At 41.7% G+C, this 8,056-nt stretch overlaps 1 protein-coding gene across 7 annotated transcripts in view; it reads right to left on the bottom strand.

Annotated features, from left to right (window-relative positions):
* The window catches only part of DPF3 (double PHD fingers 3), a 195,469-nt gene that overhangs the window by 160,802 nt on the left and 26,611 nt on the right, over nt 1-8,056 (bottom strand). The window lies entirely within an intron of this gene.

Genomic DNA, 8,056 nt, shown 5'->3' with positions numbered 1-8,056 from the left:
GCATTCCTTTCAGCTGGTGTCTCATTTTCCTCGGTAAGGGAGGACTAGATCTGCGAGCTTCTTGATTTCCTCTGCTTTAAATACACATATTTACAAGTAGCCACATAAAACTGTTCTCACACCACCAACTTTGAAATCATACTGAACAGACTGTGGCATAGCATTTATGTTTTGAAATGCGAAAGTACTTGCCACTTGGTTCATTTCCACGGTAAAGTCTTTGCATCCCAAAAATGCCTTTATCAGCTCTGGGCATAAATCACTGCCATTAGAGATGGTTTAACAATAATTTTTGGTGAACTTCTTCCATCAGAACCAGGCAGACAGTCTTAACTCACTTTTCCACTCCTCAGTTTGGTCATGACAGTGCTATCAAGGAAGGATTCCCACTCGCCTTCAACACATCACTCAACACCAAAAGCAAAGCAATCTTGAGTCAATGGTTGATGGTGTGACTAGTGTGACCATCACCAAGTCAGACAGTGCATGCCATTCTTCCCACAGAAGAATGGAGGAAATTACACCACAAAAGGGACTATGATGCTTAATTAAAGCATGATTATAAAGCATTTTTCTGGCACAAAAGTGACCCATACTCTACATTACAAATAGCATACTTTTTCTAGTTCTTTCATGCTGGAATCCCCTGAAATCCTCATTGTAGGATATGTAAAGAGGAAATTTCATGTGGGAGAAATTTCATATAGCTCCTTTCTGCTCAGTTTGAAGAAATCTCACTTGGCAGAGGTATTCATAGCAGGCCAAGGTAGACTTTTGCAAGTAAAAAGACACTCTCCTTTAGAACTGTATTCATACATAAGTTAACTACATTTTAGCAACATTCAGGCTAGTCAGGCTGAGTAGAGAAAGCGCTAGAGTGAAACCAGACTGTGACAATGAGTTCATGACTTATCTATGTCATACAACAAGTCAGGGGGCAGATTTAATTTAGTAGGCGCTCGTCTGCCATGCTGCAACCACAAAACAAAGCTGCCTCTCCCTGTGCATAGAGGCAAGTCACTGAAATGAGTCTGGTTCCAAGACAGCCCCAAAGTGAATCACTTCATACTCCCCATCCATGCATCACCTCATAATCCCCATCCTCCTCCAAAACACTCAGGTAGATCACAGAGACTCAATCCTTCCAGTCCAGAAGCCATTGAAGACTTTCCTCCTCATCCTGTATGAGGGACCTGAAACAAACCTTTCATTTTGGGAAATGACTCAGGAAGAGCACGTGAGGAAGCAGAGCAACAAACAACACATAAGGTGGATATAAATCCAGATAAAGTATTATAATCATTAAAGGGTTGCTGCTCCCTGAAGGTTGGCAAAACGAAGAGAGTTAATTAAAAGCAATCTCCACACAGTGCTGAGCCAGCCTGCCCTGATAAATCAGCAGGCAGGACTGCGCTCATAGAGGTCAATGGGGGAAAGAGGTTGGGAGGCAGGGGAAAGCAAGGAGAAGATAAAACATTTAGCTGAGACTACTGACAAAAACAAATTGGATCTGGTGACAGAAAATGGAGAAGAGTTTTCCACATTATTTCTCCCAACGACACTATTTTGTTAGATTTCGACCTCGGGAATGCCTGTTTGCCACCAACATAACACCAGTAACCTGACTGAGTTCCCTTTCATTTGTATCAGCACAGGAGGAGAGAGAAGGGAGAAGCATTTGGGGTCCCATCCTCCCTGGGGAGGTGTTAACATCGCTTTCATCCACATGCAATTAGATCACTGGAGGGTAACATCACCAACGTTAACAGAAGCATCAGTTTTGAAGAAGCACATCCTAAAAACTAAAGGATCAGTCAGATATGACGAAGCAGTAGAAGTTCCCATCACCAACCCTCACCCATCACATCTCACATACCTCATAACTTGTACTACCCCAGCTATAAAAGGTACTAGTCTCCAAATTAAAATTGTAATCCTGATTTAATCCACATTTCCCATCAATAGGAATAGGTTAATGAACTGAAAACTTTGAGAATAAACAACCCATAGAAAACACAAAAAGCTACAGTCTTCAAAGCAGCTTTTAGTAGTTCAGAAAAAAAAGGCAAAAGTAATCAGGGTAAGCTTGTAGATACAAGTGGGTTCATGATATGATTTCTGACATTGGACACTGAGTAGTGATTTTTCTTAACACTCAGGAGAGCAGCCTCACACACTATGCCCACCAAAGGAGTTTAGCAGTAAAATAGCTTTATGAACCACTGTTTCCATTATTCCTTATTCAAGCTGTACAGGTTTTAAAGTAATCATAAACATAAAATATATTTGCCCCCATCATTGACTAAACACAGTCTTTCAGGAATCAATATTGAGACTAAACTACTTGAACAGTCACAAATCCATGGATTACTTTCTTCAAAACTGTTCTTGAAGTGGAAGTGGAATGAAAATATAAACACTACTTTTCCCTCGAAGAAATAATATTAACTTTGTGTCTGCACAGTAAGTTTCTTTATCACAGTGTTCATTGGATAGTGAATTATCTGGGCTATAACTCCAGCCATTCTGATTTTTCTCCCAACTCTGTGACTAGTCATGTGAGGTTGTAGATCCTTAGGAATTCTAGAAACTCCAAAGTTCCTAGAGCCAGACTAAAAACTTCACAGCCCTGCGACACAAAGCACTGAACTGGTGTTCACTTACTCTTCCAAAACATGAAAAGCACCCAAAACATTTTCAAGAGGGAATTCTGTTCCAACAGCCATAATCTATCTTCTTGTGGCTCTCATGAAGCCAACTCAAAGCATAAAAGCAGCATAAGCACTGTACTTTGCATTTTGGCAGAAATAGCATGCCCGCATCTGATCAGATCAAATCAGCCCTGCCAGATGATGCGGTAGGGCAGGCTGGAATTAACCAACTCAGGGCATGGCCTTATTTCACTGCTCTGCACCTGATTTTCTTTGTACTATTTAGATTTTTGAGAACTAAAAGGCAGGAAGCCTTAAACCATGTGTTGGTAGAAAATTTAGCACGATGTCTTAACAAAGGCTTTGTATCTTGTATCACAAGCAGGAATCTGAGAAAAAACAAAGGGGAGAAACTAGAAGTTACATAGAGTTCCTTTCTTTTGCATACTAAAATTTCATATATGTTACAGTTGGAATTTTATATTCATTCATGAAAATTATCAGAAAGCAAGTAGAGAGTATCAGACTAATAGAACTCGAGGTTTTATGTGAATGGAGAGATGATCCTCAGGTTGGATCAGTTCTGTCACAACAGACTGTGACATTAAATATCACTTCCAGCCTTTCTCACCAGAAGAACACTGATGTAGTCAGTGTCACCATCAACACCTGAGCAGGAGACTCTCTCCCAGCTACAGCTCAGCAGAACATTAAATTAATGTATCAGGATTTGGCAAGCACACGCTGCTGATCACAGCCACCTAGTGCACACTCATCAGTACCCATCCCTACCCTGCTCTTGCTGCTCCACTGGCTCCCTGTGAAGCCTCCCCTCCGACAAGGCTGGAGTGCCAGTAAAACCTTCCATGCGGCTGGAATCATAACTCTGACCGCACCCGGCTCAGGCAGGTAACCTGAAAACTGAGACACATGCTGACATACTCCTGCTATTCCCATACTGGAGAGGATGGCGGTGTGAGAAGGATATTTGCCAGCAGCCATTGAGACACTGCATTATTCTTTTCTGAGACATATGCTGAGAATCTGTGGTTAAAATATGCTCTGCTAGGAAATAAACCATATATAACAATTTTTTTTTTAAAGTATCATGCTTCTAACAATTTAGGCTATTAAAGATAAATAAGGATTTAAAATTTTCGGTATTCAAGCACTCACTTATGATATTTGTGTTACATGTCACTCAGTTTAGACAGTAAAAACACACCGTGCAGTTCTCTTCTTTCTTTTGAAATAAGAAAGAAGAAAAGAAAAACACTTTCTGCTTCTCATGTACTAGTCCAGCATATGTGGGTTTGTTCCACAAATTGTAGAGAAGTTTTAAAAGAAAGAAAGAAGCACTTCCATCTGAAAATTTTTGGTTTTAAAAAAGAAAAGTATTCTGAAAGTATGATTCCTTTTAGATTTCATTGATGAGATGACTTTCCTTTCAAGAAATAAACCAGTGCAAAAACTGAGACCTGCACTAAGGAAGTGATTAACACTCCTCAGTCTCTGCATCCTGGGCAAAATTGCCAGGCAAAGCCAGAAGAGCAGCACAGTCCTAATGAAGCCCTCAGAACAGGCCTCAAGCAACCTTGCCTTGGTGCTGCTTCTCTGCACATGGGAGTATGTCACCCCAGACAGGGAAACCTCAGATCAGAGGTTGGTCTCTCCAAGGGAAAAAAACATCAACTCCCGGAACAGATTCATTCCACTCCTACAAGTCCTCGGGGATAAACAATACAGGAATGGTTCTTGCTCAAGGCAACATCACATACAGACAACACAGTGATGAGCCCAGAATAAATACCAAGATTGTAAAATTGATCTACTGAGCAAAGAAATTCAGCTCTGACATGAAAGACAAATCAGAGTGAGAAAATTCCAGATTCATCAAATTACAATCCTAAAAAGAAGGTTTATTCGCAGCCAGTGGGGGATTTGGAATGCCTCATTTCAGAACAGCAGAGGTACAGCCAACTGTCATAAGCTGCAGAAGACAGATATACAAGATGGACAAAGTCTGCTCTTGAGAGCAACCTTCAAATACGATGCTTCCAGTTTTAGGAAAGCAGAGGAAGAAATCAATTTTCATTAGGCTCCACAAAGGATGAGCCGCATTACCTTCCCCATGACTCAGACTGACACAGATCCCCACTTTGCTTTGTGTACCTTTCTTCTGTGTAAAGTATTCCCACTTGGACACTGTGAATCCTGTCTAATGGGTATCATGCATCCAGCCCATTGGACATGTGCTTACCTTGAAATTATAACACCCTCCAAAAAATCATACCTTTGGGCCACTGTAGCACAACCCAGACAGTTCAATATTGCTTTCACACAGCACAAATAATATGTTTTAAAAACTTTTTCTTCAGTGGCAATTTTGAGATACAACCTCCATCCATCCACACAACTAGACAGACTGTGAAAGACTGAAAGACCAACAAAACAAATTACAAAAGCACTGCAACAACTAATCATGCATAAGTGACTGGTGGAACCAGACATAACACTGTAACAAGCAACATGCCATTTATTAGAACCTCTCATATTAAAACCAGCGTATCGTCAGGTCTTCTTAACCTGCCTTTTCTGCCTTCCAATGACTTTGGTTTTATACTTATATTTCCCTGTGTAAATGCAGTAACATTCTTCCCGTTTTCTCTGAAAGCTGCTGCTGAGATACTAGAAAATAGGGTTTTCATGTGGACAACAGTTTTCATTTGAAGTGTGTCACACTAGGGCTCATTTATGTTTTTGAGTAACATCAGAGCCACACTGGAATTGCTGTAGAGATTTTGGTACATGGTTTAATGTGCCCAACAAACCCTGTTCTGTCAAGCAGAAGAAAATTCCCTTCTGTAAGGCCACATTAAAATCACCTCCACATCACTTGTAAACACTGAACTGGCAACCTGTCTGTCTATTTTATTGCTTCCACCTGCTGAAAGCAGCACTGCACATTATACTTTCACTTTAATATTAAAAATCAGCAACCAGATACTTATGCAACAACATCCAAAAAAAAAAAAAAAATCAGTCTTCATCAGCACTTAATCAGGACATAGGGTTGTTTCAGGGATGTGTAATGGGATACAGGACCTTCCAGTTAAGAGTCCCCAGCCTGAGTTCAAGCCAGAATAATCACTAATGAAATATTCTTGCCATACAAGACCCCAAGACCCATGCTGGTCTCTTGCCAATGTGAAACAGGGATGCGAACACAGACGACTTCTTCACAGGTGTCTCATGACACAGAATTCATCATCACAAGGAAGGTCATTTGGCAGCCCAGAGGTCGGAGTTGGCTGTCAAGGCAATTTTATCTGAGAGGGTATAGCAATTGAAAACCCAACTGCTGCTGTGTGTTTGCAGTGGGAATGCAGAGACAGAACAGGCCTGGTAGATCAGCTCTAGCACTGTACACAAAAATCTGCAATGATCTGTTCCCCAAACACCTGGCAGAGAGTAAGTGTCCCCAAGCACGTCAAAGTTATCCAAGAATGCAGTCAGCATGTAAGTGAGCTAGCCTACAGCTGAGCCTGAGTTAGCTTTTGTCCCAGAGGCTGTCCTGAGCAAAAGGGAGAGCACCAGCACTGCTGAACTACTGGAAGGCAACAGCCCCTCTGGTGAGTGTCCACGCAGAGCACTATATGGCATGAGGTATCTCACATGCTGAAATGGCAACAACCTAGCCTATGTTCCACTTAGTGTGTTTAATTGACAACCTGAAACAAAAGTCATTTGTGGGAGTAAAGACAGAGAAGGGGTGGGAGGAAACCAGCTCTGCTTCTAGACAAGACTGTGTAAATTACAAGGTCTTAATTACATTAAATGCATTACGGTACCATATGCACATCACTAATAAGGCAGAGATGGAGGAAATGGGACTAAATGCTAAAACTGGAAGCTGAATGCCTGCATTCTAGACTTCATCATTTAGAGACATTCTGAACCACTTTGTCCTAGTTTAGCCATCCATAAAACAAAGCCAATAATCCTTTCTTCACAGGGGTGTTGAGAGGTTTAATTAATTAATGTTTACAAAGTCCACTGAGATTTCTGACTGACATTTGAAGTAATTCAGAATACTTTTTAAATGCATTTGTTTCTTCTACTGCACCATTCAAATGTCTTCATATTAAAATATCCAAAGGAGGAGAAGATGGAAACAAAAAATATGGAGATATGTACACAAACTAGTGGGAGAAAAAAAACAACAACAACAAATTCAGCACTTCAAATCCACTGCTGTCCCATCAAAGCTGTCAGAATACTGACATTTCTACAGATGAAGAAGCATGTGCTTGTCCGAACACCTGCCACCTTTACCTTGCAGATCTGTTAAACTTAGATCTCACATATTTTTGTCTGTAGCACCATGTTCGTAAACAACAAGCTAATAAATGGCAGAAATAACAGGCAGTCACATCAGGTTGATTGGCTCACCGGAGGAAGTGAAGAGGAGAAGAGCAAAGGGATGAAAGCACCAAAAGAGAACCAAAAAGTGATAAGAGAGCGCTGGACAGAGAAAGAGGCAAGTTGAGTAAAGAGAAGCCAATTATTAATCAGGGACTCCATGCACAGAGCTATTCTATGAAATGCATTCCCACAGATGCTCAGGTACTGGAATACATTATTCAGAGAGACTAGTCTAGCATGAACAAGGCCACACGTGTGTCCAAGTGCCAGAGACAAATCGAATATTGGACACTCTTAAACGCACAAGCACACACAAGGAGCTGCTTGATACCTGAGCTGGGATTTCTCAGTCCCTACATTGTCCCCCATCTCGGAGCAAAACCTTTGTGTGGCCGGTTTCTGTAGGGGGCGTTTGTGGGTTCTGAGATACAATCAAAACGCAGACAGAGGAAATGCAAATGTCATTCAGCTCCCGTTCATTGTCAGGAAGGACACATGAGGATAAAAAAACTGTGCACCGCATCCCTCCCTTATTATGTGTCCTACTGCTTTTGTCCTAATTTATCCCATGCATAATTTATTTACATGTGTATTGTTTCCCGATCAGCAACTTTAAAGAATAAGTGAAAATTATAAAATGTTTTATTAAACAAGTTGTCAACAAAATTGCAGATGGTGTCAGCCAGCCAGTACCAATTCTGCTTCCTCCACATAGCCTTAGTACTTAAGGCACACAGAGAAAAGCGAACCCAGCACTTGATGTCTATTGTTTCCTCCTCTCACACCCCCCAGGGGCGAGGGGAGGAGAAGGGAGCTAATTATAAATGGCCTCATCCTGTCCTCCCCGACTTTAGCAGCAGCGGGATCGGGCCCCGATTCATTTCGGCACAAGCAGCCCTTGGGCAGGATCCGCCGCGACTGCTGGGAGCCCCACGGTGCCACGACGTGCGAGGCGAGGCGGCAAGGGCCCGCCCGCCGGC

The sequence above is a fragment of the Corvus brachyrhynchos genome, unplaced genomic scaffold (assembly GCF_000691975.1).
Source record: "Corvus brachyrhynchos isolate BGI_N302 unplaced genomic scaffold, ASM69197v1 scaffold115, whole genome shotgun sequence".
Taxonomy (NCBI): Eukaryota; Metazoa; Chordata; class Aves; order Passeriformes; family Corvidae; genus Corvus; species Corvus brachyrhynchos.
This window is presented reverse-complemented; position numbering and strand designations above follow the sequence as displayed.